At 34.6% G+C, this 25133-nt stretch overlaps 1 protein-coding gene and 1 pseudogene across 8 annotated transcripts in view; one reads left to right on the top strand and one right to left on the bottom strand.

Moving 5' to 3' along the window:
- LOC145268225 (neurobeachin-like) overlaps positions 1-25133 on the bottom strand; it is a 607546-nt gene that overhangs the window by 484730 nt on the left and 97683 nt on the right. The window lies entirely within an intron of this gene.
- On the top strand, positions 2329-2458 carry LOC145268536 (small nucleolar RNA U3; annotated as a pseudogene).

Here is a 25133-nt window from a genome sequence, read left to right as displayed (position 1 = left end):
AAAAAGTTTTAAGAAGAAGTGAGTCGACTGATCGCTTCTTGGAAAAAAGCCTTTCTCGGACATACACAAAAAGCGAACATACATACATACACACATTTTCGCTTTTATATATATAGATGAATTTAACAAATCTAAATTGTTTGAAGTCGAGAGTTCTCTCTTTTGTTTTGATTTTCTTTTCACTGTGTTTTTGCTGGGAATGGGGCATTCTACTGGATGCCAAACATTCTCCCATCGGTTTAGTTACTCCAATCGAGAGATCTTTTTAAGATTCTAACCGTTCCTTTAAGTGCCATTGTTTGTATTTCTCTTTCACTTGATTCATCAGGTATATTTGCCAGATTTGAAATTCTTTTTATTAGCCTGGTTTCTCCTATAACGACTGGTATGACTGATACTTTAAGATTCCAGAGTGTTGGGGCAATTAATTGGAATCAGAAATCAGAAAAATCAGAACATTTGGAGTATCAGAGTCAGTATCAGACAAATTTGTTTCTATTTTCCAATGCCAAAAGCGATTTTTTTATTTTATTTTTTTTTTTTGTTTGATTTTTTTAAACTTAAATCTCAATTGCTGGTATTTGAATGCCTACTGGAGAGAACTTGAATGCCTACTAGACACTGTCCTCGAAAGTCTAAGGTCTCTCTGTACAGGGGTTTGTCAGGACAACATAGCATGAAGATACTTTTTATCTACAAGTAAACCCTAACTAAATATTCAAAATCACATAGTATTCGCAGACCAAATAAGATCTCCTTGATATGGCTAATTTAACACTGGTTTTTAGAAGGAATGGTCCACCTTCTCCAAGTGATGTTACCTCAAGTAACAGCACAAAGGGATACTCAACCAGACTAGATGAATTCTTGCTCTGGAATCCAGTAAGATTAAGATACCACAAGAGACCACATATTTAAGTATTCACTTAGGGAGAGGAAAGTTATGTTCTCAACTAGTGTTGGGACGATTCCTAATTTTTATACGATTCCGATTCCGATTCCAGGAAAATATATAAAGATCAAGTGTTAGTTGTTAGAAAGGGGGGCTCCTTAAATTTCGGAGAACTTTTACGAAGGAAAATGAAACAGGGAAAAATACCAATGATAAAATGATAAATATTTATTGATTTTATATTACCATTAAAACTGAAATCCATTGATCACCTTTCCAAATGTATATTTTACATGTGCAAAAATATATTCACACTAGCAGTTCAGCCCGGCTTTGCTCGGGCCCAATGTACTATTTGTAACTTTATGTGCATATATATATATATATATATATATATATATATATATATATTAAAATGTGTGCACATGTACGGTAATGCCTTTCTATATAATAGGCTTCCTTAACTACCATAGAGAAAAGTAGGTAAGAACCGCAGAGATCAAATTCTTTTTAACCTTGACCTCAATTTTGACCCCTTAACGAATCAAATTAAAATATTTGACCCATGTCCAAGTAGCTTATATCTAAAATTTCAAGTGTTTAGACCCAAAATTAGCGGAGGAGTTTGATAGAATCTACAAAGGTCAACTCTTTCAACCTTGACCTCTTGGCCGCGAAAAATTCACCCAAAAACTGATTCAAAAGCTTGCTTCATGTCTGAATACCCTTTATCTAAAAGTTCAAATGTTTAGACTCAAATTAGCTGAATAGTTTGCTAGAGACTGCAAATGTAAAATCTTTTGAACTTTGACCCCTTGGCAGCCAAATGTTCGGCCACAAACTGATTAAAAAGCTTGTTCAAGTCTGAATACACTTTATGTAAAATTTCAAATGTTTAGACTAAAATTTGGCTGAGTAATTTGGTAGAGACCGCAGAGGTCAATTTTTTTTTTTAACTTGGACCCCAATTTTGACCACTTAGCATTTATTGTTTTAGGCTCAAATCAAATTAAAAAGTTTGATCCATGTCCAAAGAACCTATATCTAACATTTCAAGTGTTTAGACCCAAAATTGGTGGAGGAGTTTGGTAGAGGTTTTGAAAGGTCAAATTGTTGAACTTTGACCCATTAATAGCCAAATTTCTGACCGAAAACAGATCAAAGAGATTTCCCCAAATCTTAATACCCCGTATATTAAATTTCGAGTCTGTAGACCGAAAATTGACAGAGTTATTGTGTAAGGAAATGTGAACACACAGACAGACATTTTCACTTTTATGGATATATAGATAATAAAAATTAATTTTTAAGGTAATCTGGAAAACAAAAAACTTTGAGATTTTAAAAGAATTGGAATCAGGAAAAATATTGGAATTGTCCTATCACTAATAAGTGCTTCAGCACATTATATACATTTGAATACAAGAAAAAAAAAAAGAATCATACTTTTAAGGATCATTTCTTAAGTATGAATCACACATACTAATCAAAAGTACGTCCTTGACAATTAGTCTGACAGAGTCTGAGTCATTTTTTGTAAATGATGACTTTTGTGTGTCAGACTGAAATATAGTTCAGTATTGTTTTAAGAGGTCCACTCTCCCAGGCTTTACCTTCTCTCTTTCAGAAAGGTTTAGTTTACTGATAATTGCCTGAGACAATCCTAACAAGGAATGTCAACGAGGCTGCTCAGGAATTTTTATAGACCGGAGTGCATAAGCCTTTTAGGCGCTTTCTCTCCAATCCCCACGTTTTGACATTTTCACATCTTCTTGTGATGGGTGAGGGAGGTAAATACCTGCATTTGAATGTGAGCTAAACTAACCAAAATTGAATTTCGAGTGCTGAATATGCAAGTATAGTTTAATAGTAATATGAAAATATATTTATGGCAAATAAACTGCACAGAAACGTTTGTTTTTCATTCTCAAAGGAAATCATCAGGCTAAAACCCGGCTTTGCATGGGACTGAATGAGAAACTACGGAGTTGTAAGTAAATTAACATTAATTGAAATGAATTTCAGTAAATAATCTTCAGCTTCCGAATCAACGCAGGAATTTCTCGGGAGGGAACAATGAAAACTCCTGATTCAAGTCCTGAACCCTTTAACATTTTTTTATCTATTTTTTTTATTTACTATAATTTTCAAGTTATAAATAAAATATAGTAAAACGTATGTCGGTATTATTTTTTTTTTATTATTTTTATTTTTATAAACTACTACTCTCATCTTGAATATTATTCATACAATGTTTTTGGGTTGGCATAACCTGCCTTCTTCAGAAGTAGCTTGCCAAATTCTGGAATCTTTCTGTTGGACTCGGGAATCTGCACAGAATTTCAAACAAAACCTTTTATTGAATCCATGGGAGTAGCATGCACTCGTTGTCAGCCATGACTAGACAGAAGTTCTAAGTAATTTTTTTTTTTTTTTTTACAAAGGAGTCACCACTTATCAAGGCCTGGAGTCCACTCGAGGATAAGGATTAATGAGTGTACAGTAGTCAATCTGACAATATCATAGTAATGGAAATTTGGTAAATTGGATTATTTAAGGGGACGGCTCATCAAGAACTTCGGTAAATTTGTTAACTTATATGGAACGGCTCATCAAGAACTTATTTATGTGAGACTTGAAGACAATCATATTGTAGTTAGTCAGAAAGCAGGGAAACGGAAGACAATTCCACAGGCGTGCAGTTCTAAGAAAGAAGCTTTGTTCATGGAATGTATGTTTAGCTTTAAGCACAGATAAAGAGTGAGGGAAATTCTGCCGAGACAATAATGTGGTTGGCCTAGGAACCACTCTGATATATATGCATATATCTTAATTCTAGGGAAGTGTTGAATAGTTATTTGAATATAGATGGATAGAAATCCATGATGTCCAATTGTAGGAAAGTACATTTTTTTATTTTTGATATTGTTAAAACGACTGTTTCGACAGTATTATCCACTGATTTGATTCTTGTTTATTTTTTTAATTTGCTTGTTAGTAGTTAGGAAAGGACTGTTTTACTAACTCTTATTTCGAGTTTGGTTGGTTTAATTAAATACTAAAGTTATTGTTAAAATTGTTCTTGTGCTTTTTTAATGAGATATAGGCCTCTTTAGGTTTAAATTTACTGTCACTAATTTTAATTTATCAGTGATTTATTTACTTTTAGCATTTATTATATCTATGTGGTTGGATTCGTTTGTATCTAACTTTTTGTCGGTTTTAATGTTTTCTGTGATTAGTTTGCTATATTCTTTATTTTGTAAAAACTTCAAACTTTATCTGCTCTTATAAAAATTTTGTTTCTAACAATGTTGTGTAATTGTTTTTGAAAATTACTAGATTGTTTGTTGAATGCTAAAGCTCAAAGAAAGTGGATGCTCATCAATAATCAAGTAGGAAATAGTATGAGAAGCCAGTACATGTAAAAATTTAGACGACCTGTTTAGATCAAGTCTGAATAAGAAACATTAAAGTTGAAAGATTTCCAAAACCTATTAAACTGTAGAAGTGAGAAAGCAAACAACTGTATACAAAGAATAAACTTTACTTGAGGATAACAATACAAAAACAAAATAATTAAAAAAATTAAAATAGAAATAGAAAAAGAGGGTGTTACCCCCATACAACAAAAAACAAAAAATGAGGAAATAAAAGTTGTCTTAGAGAAACCCTGCCATTGGCTAATGGAAATATTAACCCATAAGAAGAATAGCTAGCTTAATATGTGCATATAAAAACACTTAGTGATACGAATTCAATGCATTTTAGCCTGATGATTCCTTATGGGGATAAAATGCATAATTATGTATAGCTTAATTTTCATATATTTTCAGAATTTATTATTATACACACACACATTATATATATATATATATATATATATATATATATATATATATATATATATATACATATATATATATATATATATATACATATATATATATATATATATATATATATATATATATATATATACGAAAGTAATCTTGCCTGTGTGTGGAACGGTCTCTACACAAAATACTGTCAATTTTTGGTCTACAGATGTGAAAATTGGTATATAAGAGATTCGGACCTGTGGAGCAAATTCGATTTAGGTTTTAGCTAGTAAAAATGACTGTTGAAAGGTCAAAAATTGGAACTTGGTAGGTGTAAGCCAATTAAACATGTTAATTCTACATATGTTTAAATATACATTTATATCACTAATAAGATTTTTTTTTTTTTTCAAGTTTTTCATGCATACAGATTTAGTTCAGACGGTAATGAATAAGGCTGATGTTTTGGCTTTGGTTCTAGCTGATAGCACCCAAGTCTTATCTAAAAAATAGCACAGTCCGTATTCTGTATGAGTACCAAAACATTACATAATAATTTTTAACCCTTTTTTATATTCTGTAAAATACTTACTTTTGGGCATGAGTACATATACATTTTTAGGTTGAAGTCGCTTAATTTTTAGCCTTTTTTATCTATCTGATGATATTCAATTTGTCTTTATATAAGCAGTAACGTGCTGCTACACAGTCATGAGCATGTTTCGGTCTTCTAGTATTTAGTAAGTAGAGACCTCTTCAGGCAAAAATGCTTATATTCAAAAGCAGAATTCTTAAAAAACGAAAATCAACTAAATAGAAGACTGAAACATGCTCATGACTGTTTAGCAACACATTACTGCTTATGTAAAGACAAATTGAAAGTGTAACTTGCTCTACTCCGGTATTGAGCACTCTTGTATTAATTTTTATATTTCACTGGTTACCGTACCTTTGAAAAATAGCAACCACAAATTTATATATATATATATATTTGTTTACTGTTTTGGGGGGAAAGAATTCCAACAAAATGCTCGATTACAAAGAAAAACTTTTTCGATATAAGATCTTAATATTTATTTATTTATTTAATTGTACCGAAGATTTTTTTATCTTTTTATTACATTTTCACCCCAAACAAGGCACATTGCCACTTTGGTGTAGGGGGCTACTATCAGGGTCAGCAACTACTGGGGCACTATGTAGGGATTTGGGCAGCAAGATGTCGGTTCACATTGCACTTGAACTTCTGCATGTCAGTACAGTTAGGGAAGCAGGATCCTGGAATGGAATTCCAGAGTCTAGCGGTTCTGGGGAAGAAACTACTGGAGTAGAAAGATCTTTTACATCTAGGGATCTCTACAGTGTGGGGGTGGGATTTAGCTGCCTGTCGGGTTTGTCGAGGGTGTCTGCGTCATAGGGGCACAAGTATCTTTTTTTCTTTTTTTTTTTTTTTTACAAAGGCATCACCACATTATCAAGGCCCAGAGGCCACTCAAGGATAAGGAGTTCGTCAGAGCACTCACCATTAAAATACTTGTAGAACAAGCAGAGGGACGCAACGTTTCGTCGATGGGACAGAGGCTGAAGCTTCGATGCCAGTTCAGAGCCTATAAGATTGGCGACTCTTTTTTTAACCTTGTCTAGGAGCGAGAGACTAGTAGTAGACGCACCAGCCCAGATGTGACAACAATACTCCATACATGGGCGAATGGTGGCCTTATAGAGATACAGGATACTTTCAGGTGTCAGTAGTTTTCTAGCACGGTAGAGAGAGCCTACCTTTTTTGCAGCGGCCCTGGCAATGTTTTCAATATAATTGTTCCAGCTCATGTTTCCTGTGAACGTTAGGCCAAGCAGTTTGAAAGATGTACTCTCAGACAGGGAGTCACTGGCCATTGCTATTGGTGGCAGAGAAGGTTTCTTGTAGTTATTGAAAGAAACCAGTTTAGTCTTAGCAGAATTGAATGTGACCATCCATTTATGTCCCCATTCCACTACAGATTGGAGGTCATCCTCTAGTGTTTTTGCCATTTCTTTAGATATGTGTTCATTTGTTTTCCTGTCATGCCTGTTAATAGAGTGTAGTGTCATCAGCATATATACCCATCTCAGAGGCAGTTTTGTCGGGGAGGTCATTAATAAATATCAGGAACAATAGAGGTCCAAGAATAGACCCCTGAGGCACTCCCGCATTTATATCACACTGTTTAGATGTTCGACCGTCGAGGACAACCTGGATTTTTCTCTTATCTAAGAAGGATTTAATTATGCTAAGTATTCTACCAGTGATACCGTATGATTTAATTTTCCTGAGGAGACCCTTGTGCCATACCCTGTCAAAAGCCTTAGATATATCTAGAGCTACCGCTCTGCCCTCCCCCGCTTTGTCCAGTGAATGGTATATACGTTCAGAGATTACAGTGAGGATGTCAGCTGTGGAACGGACTTGTCTAAATCCATATTGTTTGTCAGTCAGAAGTTTAGCATCTGTAAGGTGCCGGACTAGAGCATGGTTAATTATGGTCTCAAATATTTTGGCGAAAAGTGGGAGGAGGCTAATGGGGCGATAATTTGATGGGTCAGTTCTTTCGCCAGAATTCTTGAATATTGGTACCACAGAAGCGGTTTTCCAACAGCCCGGAAAGCAGGATTCATTAAGGCATTTGTTGTAGAGTTTGGAGAGAACTGGAGCTACTTCGGCTGAGCACTTTTTTAATAGCACAGCTGGGATTAGATCAGGTCCACATGCTTTTGAAGTGTCAAGATTTTTTATGATAGCATGTACCCGAGCAGGGGTGATTTTTAGATGGTCTAGCATGGCATCTGTCCGCAAAGGAAAGTCAGGCAAGGGGTGGTTGGAAGGGTCCAGTGTGGAGTTCGAGGCAAACCGGCTGGCAAGCATATTAGCTTTTTCGGTTGCTGAGCCAACAACCTCGTGATTGTTGGTTAGTGGGGGGATTGTTGATTGCCCATTATTTACTACACTATTGTAGATTTTCCAGAAGTCACGATTTCCCAATTTTTGTGCTTCGGTGCGTTTTTTAGTGGTTTCAGTAAATTCTCTCTTGGCTGTCGCTATTTCTTTCTTAACGTTACTTCTAGCTTCTATGTACTTCTGTTTGTTTGAACTGGACTTATGTCGGTTAAATCTGCGGTATGCATGCTGCCTTTGAGAAATGGCAGTTGCGCAAGTCGAAGTAAACCATTGGGGAGAGTGGGGCTTGCTATAAAATTTCCGCATGAGAACATGTGCTTCCATTGCGGTTTTGAACCATTCAGTGATCTCATTTGCGCACTGTTCAGCAGGAAGAGAAAAAATATTTCCTCATGGGGCATCTCTGATAAGATCTCTGATGGCTTCCCAGTCAGCCTTTTTATAATATCTCGTTGCTTTGAGCACTGGCTCTTCAGTTTTGGGTCTAGAATTTAGGGCGATTTCTACCATTATCACTGCCTGGTCAGCGTTCCCGAGTGGGCTGTCAGTAGTCAGAACCAGATCTAGAAGTGATGCTTGTTGTTCTTGCTGGTCAGGGAAACGGGTTGGAAACGTAACTATTTGTGATAGGGAGTGAGATATAGCAAAACTATGTGTTGTGCTGCCCGCTGCATCTGTGTGAGTAGAGAATCTGTGTGAGTAGAGAATCCAAGCCAGTTATTGTGGTGAACATTAAAGTCACCAAATATATGGACTTGGGCGCTAGTGTCGAGGGAGAGTGCTGTGTCTATACTGTCTGAGACTTTGTTTATTATGGTGCAGTCCTGGGTCGAGGGAGAGCGGTAGAGAAAATAAAAGTAGCTAATGTTGTGTTGTATGTTTAGTCTAAAGCACATAAAGGCTTGATCGTCCATTTCTAGGTTTGTTTCTCTAGTCAGGGGGAGGGTGTTACGAATGTAGACTCCAAGTCCGTGCATATGTCTGTCAGAGTCCTTACGGCAGAGTGGGAGATAGCCAGGCATGTTAACGTAGTTAGAGGGGATGGAGGAGTGTAGGTTAGTCTCGCTTAGTGCTAAGATATCTGGGGTATTTGCTAGGAGAAATGCTTCAACATCAGCTAAATTAGTTCTAAGCCCATGGATGTTAGTGAATGAAAGCCTCAAGGGAGAAGGCAAGTTGAATTTGTTTGTCCCTAGGCTTGGTTTGAGCTTATTTTTTTTATTGTAGTGTCATCATGTTTTTAAAGAGTTTCAGTTAGGTGAGGGGGAGCTGAACAAGAGATTATGCAGGATATCAGACATGCAACAATATATATATACACACACACTCACCAAAAGAATAACCATTTTCAAAGGGTAAAACTCAAAAGAAATTGAAATTTAGAGAATATCTATTGATGTCTAATACTTATTGTTAAAATTTTGCAATAATTAAAGGTATCATCTCTGAATTTTAATGGAAAGGCTTCCATCTCCCTCTTTGCTGCCTTTACATTGAACTAAATTAAACTAAATACAGGCCACATTACCCACCATTATGCCTATCAGCCGTGTTAACAAAAATTAAGAATGATCACTTATTCAATTTAGCAGTCAATCCTATGAATAGAAATATCTAAGCATATACATATGCCTAACTTTGTTATGTTTGTTTTGGTTTATACATTTACAGGTAAATAAGAAATAATCAAAGTGCATTTTAAACCAATCAAGTAGTAGTAGGGAGTGGGAGGATATGAAAAAATAATAGGGAATATGAGGATATGAAAAAATAATAGGGAATATGAGGATATGAAAAAATAATAGGGAATATCACGATATGAAAAAAATAATAGGGAATATCACGATATGAAAAAAATAATAGGGAATATCACGATATGAAAAAATAATAGGGAATATCACGATATGAAAAAATAATAGGGAATATGAGGATATAAAACAATAATAGGGAATATGAGGATATGAAAAAATAATAGGGAATATGAGGATATGAAAAAATAATAGGGAATATGAGGATATGAAAAAATAATAGGGAATATCACGATATGAAAAAAATAATAGGGAATATGAGGATATGAAAAAATAATAGGGAATATCACGATATGAAAAAATAATAGGGAATATGAGGATATGAAAAACTAATAGGGAATATCACGATATGAAAAAATAATAGGGAATATCACGATATGAAAATATAATAGGGAATATGAGGATATAAAACAATAATAGGGAATATGAGGATATGAAAAAATAATAGGGAATATGAGGATATGAAAAAATAATAGGGAATATGAGGATATGAAAAAATAATAGGGAATATCACGATATGAAAAAAATAATAGGGAATATGAGGATATGAAAAAATAATAGGGAATATGAGGATATGAAAAAATAATAGGGAATATGAGGATATGAAAAAATAATAGGGAATATGAGGATATGAAAAAATAATAGGGAATATCACGATATGAAAAAAATAATAGGGAATATGAGGATATGAAAAAATAATAGGGAATATAACGATATGAAAAAATAATAGGGAATATCACGATATGAAAAAATAATAGGGAATATGAGGATATAAAACAATAATAGGGAATATGAGGATATAAAACAATAATAGGGAATATGAGGATATGAAAAAATAATAGGGAATATGAGGATATGAAAAAATAATAGGGAATATGAGGATATGAAAAACTAATAGGGAATATCACGATATGAAAAAAATAATAGGGAATATGAGGATATGAAAAAATAATAGGGAATATCACGATATGAAAAAATAATAGGGAATATCACGATATGAAAAAATAATAGGGAATATGAGGATATAAAACAATAATAGGGAATATGAGGATATAAAACAATAATAGGGAATATGAGGATATGAAAAAATAATAGGGAATATGAGGATATGAAAAAATAATAGGGAATATGAGGATATGAAAAAATAATAGGGAATATGAGGATATGAAAAAATAATAGGGAATATCACGATATGAAAAAAATAATAGGGAATATGAGGATATGAAAAAATAATAGGGAATATCACGATATGAAAAAATAATAGGGAATATCACGATATGAAAAAATAATAGGGAATATGAGGATATGAAAAAATAATAGGGAATATGAGGATATGAAAAAATAATAGGGAATATTAGGATATGAAAAAATAATAGGGAATATGAGGATATGAACAAATAATAGGGAATATCACGATATGAAAAAAATAATAGGGAATATGAGGATATGAAAAAATAATAGGGAATATAACGATATGAATAAATAATAGGGAATATCACGATATGAAAAAATAGGGAATATCACGATATGAAAAAATAATAGGGAATTATCATGATATGAAAAAAATAATAGGGAATATGAGGATATGAAAAAATAGGGAATATCATGATATGAAAAAAATAATAGGGAATATGAGGATATGAAAAAATAATAGGGAATATCACGATATGAAAAAATAATAGGGAATATCACGATATGAAAAAATAGGGAATATCACGATATGAAAAAATAATAGGGAATTATCATGATATGAAAAAAATAATAGGGAATATGAGGATATGAAAAAATAATAGGGAACATCACGATATGAAAAAATAATAGGGAATATGAGGGTATGAAAAAATAATAGGGAATATCACGATATGAAAAAATAATAGGGAATATCACAATATGAAAAAATAATAGGGTACATGACGATATGAAAAGATAATAGGGAATATGAGGATATGAAAAAATAATAGGGAATATCACGATATGAAAAAATAATAATAACATTCTGATCCTCATCTGGCATCAATTGAAATGAATGGCTCTCGTCTTCAGGAGGCCTCAAGTTTTGACAAGCTTCTGGGGTTGACCATTACTCCTGATCTTAAATGGAACACGTACATCAAATCTGTTGCTAAGGCCGCTGGAAAAATGGTGGGATCTTTCTATCGATCCGGTAAATATCTCACTGCTGATGCAATTCTCTATTTATATAAGAGCCAGGTACGTCCAAGGATGGAATACTGTTGCCACATCTGGGTAGGAGCTGCTAGAAAGGACTTGTCCTGCCTTGATAGAGTTCAAAATAGACTTTGTAGTCTCGTAGGAGATGTCCTTTTCTCTTCCCTGCAACCTCTATCTCACAGAAGAGATGTTGCGAGTTTGTCTCTTATGTATCGTTATTTTCATGGAAAGTGTTCGACTGAGCTTCAATCTATGGTCCCCCTCGCAAAACTTTCACAAGAAACACTCGTCTAGCTGTAAACACTATCAATAATTCCCCCCACTCTTTATCTGTACCTAAACCTAAACGTAGATTCCATGAAAAAAGCTTTTTTATTAGAACTGCATGCCTATGGAATTGTCTTCCGTTTTCCTGCTTTCCGGCTGACTACAATATGGTTGTCTTCAAGCCTAATGTAAATAAGTTCTTGATGAGCCGTTCCATATAAGTTATCAAATTTACCAAATTTTCATTACTAATGATTATTATATTGTCCAATTTCTACTGTACACTCTTTAACCCTTATCCTTGAGTGGCCTCTTGGCCTTGATAATGTGTTGATACCTATGAAAAAAAAAAAAAAAAAAAAGAAAAAGTCCAATGTGAACAAGTTCTAATTGAATCGTCCCCCTAAGTAACCCAAGTTACAACATTCCCACTGTTTACTATGCTAAAATCACAATGACTAATGTATACCTATTAACCCTTATCCTTGAGTGGCCTCTGGGCCTTGATAAGTGGTGACACCCATGTAAAAAAAATAAAAATAAAATAATAGGGAATATCACGATATGAAAAAATAATAGGGTACAAGATGATATGGAAAGATAATACGGAATATGAGGATATGAACAAATAATAGGGAATATCACGATATGAAAAAATAATAGGGAATATCACAATATGAAAAAATAATAGGGAATATCACGATATGAAAAAATAATAGTGAATATAACAATATGAAAAAATAATAGGGAATATCACGATATGAAAAGATAATAGGGAATATCACGATATGAAAAGATAATAGGGAATATCACGATATGAAAAAATAATAGGGAATATCACGATATGAAAAAATAATAGGGAATATCACGATATGAAAAAATATTGGGAATATCACAACATGAAAAAATAATAGGGAATATCACAACATGAAAAAATAATAGGGATATCACAACATGAAAAAATAATAGTGAATATCACGATATGAAAAAATAATAGGGTACATGATGATATGAAAAGATAATACGAAGTATGAGGATATGAAAAAATAATAGGGAATATCACGATATGAAAAAATAATAGGCAATATCACGATATGAAAAAATAATAGGGAATATGAGGATATGAAAAAATAATAGGGAATATCACAACATGAAAAAATAATAGGGAATATCACGATATGAAAAAATAATAGGGAATATCACAACATGAAAAAATAATAGGGAATATCACAATATGAAAAAATAATAGGGAATATCATGATATGAAAAGATAATAGGGAATATGAGGATATGAAAAAATAGGGAATATTAGGATATGAAAAAATAGGGAATATTAGGATATGAAAAAATAATAGGGAATATTAGGATATGAAAAAATAATAGGGAATATTAGGATATGAAAAAATAATAGGAAATATTAGGATATGAAAAAATAATAGGAAATATTAGGATATGAAAAAATAATAGGGAATATTAGGATATGAAAAAATAATAGGGAATATCACGATATGAAGACATAATAGGGAATATCACGATATGAAAACATAATAGGGAATATCACGATATGAAAACATAATAGGGAATATCACGATATGAAAACATAATAGTGAATATCACGATATGAAAAAATAATAGGGAATATCACAACATGAAAAGATAATAGGGAATATCACGACATGAAAAAATAATAGGGAATATTACGATATGAAAAAATAATAGTGAATATCACGATATGAAAAAATAATAGTGAATATCACGATATGAAAAAATAATAGGGAATATCACGATATGAAAAAATAATAGGGAATATCACGATATGAAAAAATAATAGGGAATATCACGATATGAAAAAATAATAGGGAATATCACGATATGAAAAAATAATAGGGAATATCACGATATGAAAAAATAATAGGGAATATCACGATATGAAAAAATAATAGGGAATATCACGATATGAAAAAATAATAGGGAATATCACGATATGAAAAAATAATAGGGAATATCACGATATGAAAAAATAATAGGGAATATCACGATATGAAAAAATAATAGGGAATATCACAACATGAAAAAATAATAGGGAATATCACAACATGAAAAAATAATAGTGAATATCACAACATGAAAAAATAATAGTGAATATCACGATATGAAAAAATAATAGTGAATATCACGATATGAAAAAATAATAGGGAATATCACGATATGAAAAAATAATAGTGAATATCACGATATGAAAAAATAATAGTGAATATCACGATATGAAAAAATAATAGGGAATATCACGATATGAAAAAAATAATAGGGAATATCACAATATGAAAAAATAATAGTGAATATCACGATATGAAAAAATAATAGGGAATATCACGATATGAAAAAAATAATAGTGAATATCACGATATGAAAAAATAATAGTGAATATCACGATATGAAAAAATAATAGTGAATATCACGATATGAAAAAATAATAGTGAATATCACGATATGAAAAAATAATAGGGAATATCACGATATGAAAAAATAATAGGGAATATCACGATATGAAAAAAATAATAGGGAATATCACGATATGAAAAAAATAATAGGGAATATCACAATATGAAAAAATAATAGGGAATATCACGATATGAAAAAATAGGGAATATCACGATATGAAAAAATAATAGTGAATATCACGATATGAAAAAATAATAGTGAATATCACGATATGAAAAAATAATAGGGAATATCACGATATGAAAAAAATAATAGGGAATATCACAATATGAAAAAATAATAGGGAATATCACGATATGAAAAAATAATAGGGAATATCACGATATGAAAAAATAATAGGGAATATCACGATGTGAAAAAATAATAGAGAATATCACGATGTGAAAAAATAATAGGGAATATCACAATATGAAAAAAATAATAGGGAATATCACAATATGAAAAAAATAATAGGGAATATGACGATATAAAAAAATGTAATAGGGAATATGACGATATGAAAAAATAATAGGGAATATGACGATATAAAAAAATAATAGGGAATATGACGATATAAAAAAAATAATAGGGAATATGACGATATAAAAAAAATAATCGGGAATATGAGGATATTAAAATGTAATGGGGAGTATAAAGGTTATAAAAAAGTAATAGTAAGTATAAGGTTATAAAAAATAATAGGGAATAGGAAGACATAAAGCAGTAATAGAGAGTAGGATATTATACACATATATATAAGGTTTTTAAAAATAAGGAAAAAGGCACCACAGCTGCCATGCCACATAATAGCTAAAACTGTTTAAGCTGACAACGTAACTAAGCAACCATCATTGTAATTACACCTGTATTTTTGCTGTTGCTGTTGTTGTTTTTATTGTACTTTTCTAATGAGCAGAGGCAGTTGACAAATCCATTGTTGGGTAAAAAGAAAGAAATCGATAAGTCTATAAGAGTAATGCGCACGACTAGCAATGCTTTAATCTGATGTAAGTATTATCATAAAACTAAAAGTGAGATGAGGAGGATCAGGAAAAAGGTGGTGGGGGGCACTTATCTGTTGAAAAAATAACCCTAGAGATACCCTCCTCTCTTTCCGTCTTTGTCGTGCTACAAACCCCCTTTTAATGCAGGTAGAGACATGAAAAACATGTTCAATCCGTTTATCCTTTTTCTGAACTCAAATCAAGTAAAAAAAGAAAAAAAAATATTAGAACAAGAACGAATCCATTCTTAAATACATCCATTCGATCTGCACGATTAACAATGAAAATATTTTAAACTAGTGGGGTGTCCGGCGTTGTCCGGTTGTAAAATATGCTTAAATATGATATTTTAATTTACACAGATTTTGTATTTATTATTATAGAATCACATGTTTCATATTATATTGTATAGTCATAATTTCAAAAGTTAAATAGATGATTTGAGGGCCATCAGTTCGAATCGAAACCGATAAAAAAAAAACATCGTTTCAATCATGAAACTATGTCTACAAGTTAATCAAAGACTGAAGTTTATTTGTACTTAATATGGTTGGATTTTGGAAAGTAGTGTGAACTTTATTAAATACAAGCTGGTTTCCATGGCAACAATGATGCAAGCAAGGGCGGTCGGACGGTCCATAAAGTTTTATAATTATATAGATTAAAGTTTAATGAAAATGCTATTTTATAATATTTTCAAATAAGTCTTTACAGGAAATGATATTTTATGGAAAGTACTTCTTTGTTGAACCTTCAGGAAAATGCTAATTTTAAACTAAAATGTGATTGAACAAAATATTCTTTCATGCTTCATCGTGACTAACTGCACAATGGACAGAGCCTCTTATAGAGATATTTAGACAAGTAAAGTTACATATGTTCTTTTAACTCTTGCGTTTAGCGGTGAAAATACTACTTCAAAGTGCAGTGGAACGCGTAACTTTATCGACTGAGGGACGAAGCCTCTCTAAAATATGTGAGGACACATGTAAAACATTTGAACAAAGTTGTGAAAAAATTATTTCATTGATAACTTTCTTGAAACAAAATAATTTATTATTTGACAATTGCGATACAAATTCAAATGTGACCATAAAGAAAAGAAAAAAGTCAAGTTGCAATTTAGAAATAGATCACAACTAAGTTCGTCTAAATAAAGGAACAGGAATGAAAATAATATTTCCAAACAATTATTTATCATACTGAAATCAAAACAATCATTGATGAAGAAGAAGAAGACGACGACGACGACGACGACGACGACGACGACGACGACGACGACGACGACGACGACGAAGAAGAAGAAGAAGAAGAAACAAGTAATGTATGCATGGTCCCCCGTTAGTGCACAGTGAACGAGGCAAAAAAAAAAAACAAAACAAAAAAAAAGACTAAGTTTAGAATTTATCCCGGGCCCCATCATTTAGCCCCAAAAGTCCCCACGGTCGTCAAATCCTGGTGAAAATGAACAAACGGTGCAGTTTTAGGCCTTACCATATTTAAATTTGAGTTCTGCACTATGCAAAAAAAAGAAATGACTAAGTCCATTATTTGCACCCCCTCCCCATTTAGCCATTTGAGTTCAGCACCATGCAAAACTGCTAAATAGACCTACACAGAAAATTTTGAACAAATATGGAAAAATAGTCCCAAAAATGGAGTGCTTTTATTAGCCTTAAAACAGCCCCTGGGGCACACCCAAAAGCTATCGCGAAGTATAAACAAACAAAATTATATAGAAATCAGTTAGTTACAACTTTTCAGAAAGTTTTATAAAAATACAAGGCATCAATTTTTTTTAATATGCACAAAAGTGTCAATTTTAGCCATTTTAACCAGAAAGGCACCCCTAGGGTGGTAACCGAAGTTTTCCCGGAAAATTTGTTCTGTTAGTTTTTTACTCCTATCATGTTTAATGTTTGTGCAAAATTTCAAAAAATTCCAAGGCGTAGTTATTGAGAAAAGTGCAGACAGACGAACGGACAAACAGACAAGGGTGAATTTACAGGGCCACCCTCCTTTTGTTGGGGGACTAACAATTACAAGCAATGATGAATTAATGAAATACCCTTTTTCAAAAACAATATGCAAATTAATTAACCTTGTGACTGATATTATATTATGTTATGGTTCTGTGCAGTTCTAAGAGGTCTATCCTCCCAGGCTTTACCTCTCTTTAAGAAAGTGTTAATTTATTACTAACTGCCAAACGCACCTCTACTGGGGAATGTTGACGGGCCTGCTGAAGCGTTTTTTGTTGGTCAGTATGCACATACCTCTTGTGCACTAGCTTTTCAATCCCTTTCCAACGTAATGCTGCATCTTCCAATGGCGGGAGGGTGCAAATACCAACATTAAACTTACTTAAAAAATATAATGTAGGTAGGTACATATGTAAAAATGAAAAGTCCCGTTTCAATCTTGAGAGACAATGGATGCTTTCTGTAAGAGTGTTCTGTGCGAGGAGTTTACAGTGAAGAATGGAGGCACAATTCTAAACCACACCTCTCCTAAATCAGCATTCCTCGAGTCCACTGACATGTTTAGGACAAGCATAAAAAATGCTGAGATAAGCAGAAAAGGGCTTGTGTTATTTCAGAGCATTCATGCCTGGAGGGAAGATATAAGATATCACTTAATAAGTCCCGGGACTAACTAATAAACTAGTTCTATAAAAATTTTGGCTTTACTCATCAATATAGTATATCACTCTAGAAAGAGACCGATTCCAATGCTTCTGACAATTTGATACTTTTTTGTAAAACTATTTGTCTTTGGCGTTAAAATACTCCTCAGTTTCTAATATTACTTCTCTGTTAGAGCCAAATGTCTTTCCTTAGAGCATTCCTTTGATTTTTGCAAACAGCTAGTAGTCACTGGAGGTCAGATCTGGAGAATAGGGTGGGTGAAGAAACAATTAAAAAGGGCAATTCATGTAGTTTTGCCATCATTCCATTGCAGCTGATTTGTAACATGGTGGAATGTTTTGATGAAAGAGTACCTTTTTTTTTTTTTTTTAAATTTGTGGCCATTTACTATCGATTTCTGCGTTTAAATGCACTCATAATTCTATATTCTTCTTCTTGCTATTAAGGGTTCTTCTTTTTCTAAAACAGCGCATCCCAAAATATGGAGACCAAAACCTTGCTTGCTGATGTTTATCTGTGATTGCTTTGGACAGCAATCACTTGCTACTACCCACTTAGATGACAATTTGACACTGGAATAAAGATGTAGAGGATTAAAAAAAAAAACAGTTGGAAACAACGCTCTGCATCAGTGACGTTGGATCATTGTTTTTTATTTATTTATTTTTTTATTGACACGGCACCCACTTTGAATATGGCTTGCTCAATGGCAAATGTTAATGCAAAATGGTAAATATGATATTCTGATATCTCCAATTCTTTTGCTTTTTCACATAACTTCAGTTTACGATCATCCAAAACGAGTTTGTGAACATTTTAAGTTTTTTTAGTACAACTGTTGAATTTGGGCGATCTGAATATCTGGCATTTGTGACATTTTCATTGAGTGGAACCTCAGTAAAGTTGTACCGAAAGATTCAGCTCCTAGGCCATGATATTTGCTATAAAATCACAAGACCCTAATTGCACTGGCAATTAGGTGTGCTAGTGCATTTGAGATCAATATGTGTCAGTGCGTGCGTGTTAGCAACACTATGAAACCCGAAGCAGTAATTGATTTTACTTACTAAAAAAAACAAAAACACGTTAACCAAATGAATAATTGTTGACAATTATTCAGTAGAATTTGGTTAGACTAAATTTTAAAAAATTAAAAAATAAATAATAACAATAATAATAATAATAATAATAATAATAATAATAATAATAATAATATTGCCTTCAACTTCAAAAAAAGCCGTTAAATTCAAAAAGAACTGGTAGTTCGAGCAGAAGAGGGGGGAAGTTTTACGAATCGAGTATTTTATTAATAAAAGAGAAATTGTACAAAATTATTATCAAAGTGAACAATTATATTATTTCTTATCAAAGAAAAAATTTAGACATCGCGTAATATGTTGATTGGTCCGTTGGGGTATGACCACATACGTACCTCCGCATAAATAAATATCACAGAGAGTGTTTGAGCAGAGAAGACCGAGAAAGAAGCGAGTAGGAAAAACAGGGGGGGGGGGGAGAAGAGAGATTGAATAAAGTGAGTTCAGTAGAATTCAGAATGCGCACTCAATGCCGTATCCAAAACCTGTCTTAGAATAATCCTTTTAAATCCCTAAAATGACAACCATTCCAACGAAAAAGTGATTTCGAAACACCCTTGATGAAAACTGCTCGAAATGATAAAAGGCCAATCTGACTATCGAAAGAGAAAGCAAAAAAAAAAAAAAAAAAAAGGAAAGAATTGAAATAAAGTTAACCCCGCCTAACCTCTTTGAAGCTTACCAGTAGACGAGTTAGTAATATATTGTTTTCCAGTTAATATTTTTTCTTTCTTTTTTTAATGTCAACTCTGTTTTGATAAAGTGTCACGGCACGGCTGACATACTTTTCAATACAATCATTTTTACGAAAAACAAACTTGTGTGCGTTATTACGTTCTCTTTTGACACGCTTATAACTTTCTTGCTTGATGCCAACAGTACAACGTATCAACCTATTTGAGAGAAACTTCTGATAACTACAGATTTTTGGCCTTCAGGACAAGATCAAAGTGTAGGCTCAAAGTGTAGTATCTGTTCTTCAGATGCTGCATTCCAATTTCTTGTTCTCTGTCAGTGGAGGAGAAATCCTTCACGACTGAGACAATTTTTATTTTTGTTCCTTTTCTCCACGTTAAAAAACGACCCTGGTCGTGGGGAGACATTGTAAATAGGAACAACTACAGGCCTAAATAATAAGAGAACCATCGTTTGTATAATTGTAGAGAAATGGGTTCGCATACACTAGACGACTAATCACGTGTGTGTTTTTGTTTTTATATGAACTAATACTTCTTACCGTCTTCGGTCTCTTTTTGAGCACTTTGTAGGTGTCATATTTGTGTCTGTACAACGACATTTAAAGTCAGTATTTACCAGTGTTTCCGACAGAACAGAACCTGAAGAACACTTATCAAGCTGTTTCCTTGCTTGAACAGCATTTCTCCTCATCAGAAAGTAACATTTTATCAACACACGAAATTCAATGTTTTCCATTGGTTAAAAATTTACAACAGTTATTACTTAAATAACTGAAATTTATGAATTAATAATTCAATTGGGCTCAAATTTTGATACATGTTAATTGAAGATTAGTATTTATAAAAAATTGGGATTTTTTTTTTTAATTAGCAGTGCTATCTACATGCCAGACCCGTAATTGATGTGTTATGAATTCATGCGTTTCCTCTGACATACCTTTTGACGGAATTCTAATGCAGAGTTTATGCCTAATTGCCCTACTATGTCAAGAGTTCTTTCAAAGAGTACGTAACTACGGTGGATTTATTTACGTATTGTTTTTATAAATAAAAAAAAAAAACATTAGAAATTGTTTTTAAACAAACAAAAAAAAAATTGCTTTAAAGTAATGCAAAATACTCTTTATGTCTACTTTTTTAAAACGAGTTATGAAAAATAAGTATTTAAAGATTACTTTCCTAACAATGTGTACTCTACTTATTCCTTTTCGGTCAACCAAATAGGTGTTTCCATTTGCGTATGAACAAACTCCAAAATCAAACATTTTTAATAGCATATATATATAATGCTAGATCACACTAATGGGCGCTACTACACTATCAGAACGAAATTTTGTAGTCAATATATGGAGTTTTCAGATAAAAAACAATGGTGTCTACTGATTTTTTTTTTTTTTTTTTGTCAATTCTAATAAATTACAATGTTAGCTTCCAAATTATGCAGTCGAAATTACCTGAATAGTACTGAATTATTATTAAAAAAAAACAAAAAAACAGAAAAAACTTTAATCGTGTTAGCAGGTAAAAAATTGCAGCCATCTTGTTTTTATGAAATAAATCGAAATGGAAAATTACCCCTCTTTTGAACTCTCCTGTGTCTTACATTAGCAAATACGATTTTTTTTCTTCAAATTCTAGTTTCTTTAATAAATAATTTTCTACCTCATCGATTTTCGTAATTTTTTGATATAATCATCTTAAAAGTACAAGGAATACATAGATAAGATTGGTTTCATGTGAAATTCAGTATTACGATTTCTGAAATTTTGTTCTGATAGTGTAGAAGCGCCCTTAAATGTTATATAATTTCACTTTAAAAATATAGCCATGATAGTTTAGTCATGAGTCATCAACTTCTCAATAAATAGTTACAAAACTTACCCAAATCATAGTAAATTTCATCATATACAGAACTAGTTCTTATATTTCATTACATACATGAAATTGCCAAAGAAAGTTTTTCTATAATTTGGAATTGCTAAACAAAATATGCAGCTATGAATTGCTAGCAAGTCATAAAGCTCGACTTGAAAGAATATCAAGCCTTTTAGTATGCAAGATATGTCTTGAATCGGATCTATTCAGAGTCAGAGATGTTGATTTTTCATGTTTATATATAACTACCCCGGATGCCGGTGTTGCCCGGGTGTTTGGATGTGTGTGTTGAGAAAGAAAAAAAGGTGGTAGTAGCCAGGCAGGCTCGAACTGTACTGCGATGGAGGAAAAGAATGTGAAAAAAATCCATCACAAAACCGGAAGTGGCGAACGTCAAAATTAAGGCTAATCAATCGAAAAGAGTGGAGGACTTGCAAAAATAGCAGCGAAAAAAGCGACACCTCCTTGTAGAAAATTTCCCAATTGAAAGTGAAGAAATTAATGTTTATAGTCAATTTTTTTTATATTTGTTGTCTGAAAGTACAAGGTTTAAATGATACTGGTTCCGACGTGTCTGTCAAAAGATTTTAGATGACATACAAACACACAGATTTTATAGATTTTAGGCAGACATACAAACATACTTACATACATTTAAATAGATAGGTGAGATTTATATTATAGAGGATGAAAAATCAACCTTTCTATAAATAAGAGAGAGAGGGAAAGAAAGAGAGAGAGAGAGAGAGAGACAACGGTGGGAGAAAAAAGTGGAGGGAGAAAAACCGGTGGAAGAGAAAGTGCACAGCAAAGAAAAAGAGAGAGAGCACAGAAATAGAGAGAGAGAAAGACAGAGAGCAGGGAAAAGAGAGCAAGAGGGAGAGAAAGTGAGATAGCGGGAGGAGGAGAGAGAGATAGCGGGAGGAGGAGAGAGAGATAGCTGGAGGAGGAGAGAGAGAGATAGCTGGAGGAGGAGAGAGAGAGATAGCTGGAGGAGGAGAGAGAGATAGCGGAAGGAGGAGAGAGAGAGAGAGAGATAGCGGGAGGAGGAGAGAGAGAGATAGCGGGAGGAGGAGAGAGAGAGATAGCGGGAGGAGGAGAGAGAGAGAGAGATAGCGGGAGGAGGAGAGAGAGAGAGATAGCGGGAGGAGGAGAGAGAGAGATAGCGGGAGGAGGAGAGAGAGAAAGATAGCGGGAGGAGGAGAGAGAGAAAGATAGCGGGAGGAGGAGAGAGAGAAAGATAGCGGGAGGAGGAGAGAGAGAGAGATAGCGGGAGGAGGAGAGAGAGAGAGATAGCGGGAGGAGGAGAGAGAGAGAGATAGCGGGAGGAGGAGAGAGAGAGAGATAGCGGGAGGAGGAGAGAGAGAGAGATAGCGGGAGGAGGAGAGAGAGAGATAGCGGGAGGAGGAGAGAGAGATAGCGGGAGGAGGAGAGAGAGAGAGAGATAGCGGGAGGAGGAGAGAGAGAGAGATAGCGGGAGGAGAGAGAGAGAGATAGCGGGAGGAGGAGAGAGAGAGAGATAGCGGGAGGAGGAGAGAGAGAGAGATAGCGGGAGGAGGAGAGAGAGAGAGATAGCGGGAGGAGGAGAGAGAGAGAGATAGCGGGAGGAGGAGAGAGAGAGAGATAGCGGGAGGAGGAGAGAGAGAGAGATAGCGGGAGGAGGAGAGAGAGAGATAGCGGGAGGAGGAGAGAGAGAGATAGCGGGAGGAGGAGAGAGAGAGATAGCGGGAGGAGGAGAGAGAGAGATAGCGGGAGGAGGAGAGAGAGAGATAGCGGGAGGAGGAGAGAGAGAGATAGCGGGAGGAGGAGAGAGAGAGATAGCGGGAGGAGGAGAGAGAGAGAGATAGCGGGAGGAGGAGAGAGAGAGATAGCGGGAGGAGGAGAGAGAGAGAGATAGCGGGAGGAGGAGAGAGAGAGAGATAGCGGGAGGAGGAGAGAGAGAGAGATAGCGGGAGGAGGAGAGAGAGAGAGATAGCGGGAGGAGGAGAGAGAGAGAGAGATAGCGGGAGGAGGAGAGAGAGAGAGATAGCGGGAGGAGGAGAGAGAGATAGCGGGAGGAGAGAGAGAGAGATGGAGAGAGAGAGATAGCAGGGGGGAGGAGAGAGAGAGAGATAGCGGGAGGAGGAGAGAGAGAGATAGCGGGAGGAGGAGAGAGAGAGAGAGAGATAGCGGGAGGAGGAGAGAGAGATAGCGGGAGGAGAGAGAGAGATAGCGGGAGGAGAGAGAGAGATAGCGGGAGGAGAGAGAGAGATAGCGGGAGGAGAGAGAGAGATGGCAGGGGGGAGGAGAGAGAGAGATAGCGGGGGGAGGAGAGAGAGAGAGATAGCGGGGGGGGGAGATAGCGGGGGGAGGAGAGAGAGAGATAGCGGGGGGGAGGAGAGAGAGAGAGATAGCGGGGGGGAGGAGAGAGAGAGAGATAGCGGGGGGGAGGAGAGAGAGATAGCGGGGGGGAGGAGAGAGAGATAGCGGGGGGGAGGAGAGAGAGAGATAGCGGGGGGGAGGAGAGAGAGATAGCGGGGGGGGAGGAGAGAGAGATAGCGGGGGGGAGGAGAGAGAGAGAGATAGCGGGGGGGAGGAGAGAGAGATAGGGGGGGAGGAGGAGAGAGAGAGATAGCGGGGGGGAGGAGGAGAGAGAGAGATAGCGGGGGGGAGGAGGAGAGAGAGAGATAGCGGGGGGGAGGAGAGAGAGATAGCGGGAGGAGAGAGAGATAGCGGGAGGAGAGAGAGATACCGGGAGGAGAGAGAGATACCGGGAGGAGAGAGAGATACCGGGAGGAGAGAGAGATACCGGGAGGAGAGAGAGATACCAGGAGGAGAAAGAGATACCGGGAGGAGAGAGAGAGATAGCGGGAGGAGAGAGAGATAGGGGGAGGAGGAGAGAGAAAAATAGTGGAAAGAGTGGAGAGATAGAGGAATAGAGAAAGAGATAGCGGGAGGGATTAGGAGAGTGGGAAAGAGGCATTAGGATATTTGGTTGAGACCCAAGTCCTGACTGTTTTTTATTTTGTTTTGTTAATTTTTAAATGTACTTTTTTTGGCATATTTTGAAATTATTTAGTTATTTATCTTTGTTTAGTTAATTTTGATATTTTCGTTAAAATTGAATATCAGTTTAAGAAAACTGAGCAATTTCGACACCCCTTTTTTTTTGTTGTATTTTTTTTATTATTTTTCTGTCGGATAAAAAGGTATTGAAAATCTTTTTGAACGTTGGGAAAAAGGTACAAAACAAGAAAGAATAAATAATCGATTAATTCGTTGAGTAAAAGGGAAAACAATGCACGTGACCGCAGCTGATACCGGTTATTTCAAATTAATAACCGTAATCCATCATTAAGTCGAACGTTTCTCTTATAGCAAACGGTCATGATTTTAAAAAAAAAAAAACGAAAAAAAAAAAAACGAAACAAAAAGTTTTTTATTTTATTTTATTTA

This window comes from Euprymna scolopes, chromosome 43, assembly GCF_053919585.1.
Source record: "Euprymna scolopes isolate OS-2025 chromosome 43, ASM5391958v1, whole genome shotgun sequence".
In the NCBI taxonomy this organism is placed as follows: domain Eukaryota; kingdom Metazoa; phylum Mollusca; class Cephalopoda; order Sepiida; family Sepiolidae; genus Euprymna; species Euprymna scolopes.
Note: the sequence above shows the minus strand (reverse complement) of the source record. Positions and strands in the feature narration are given on the sequence as shown.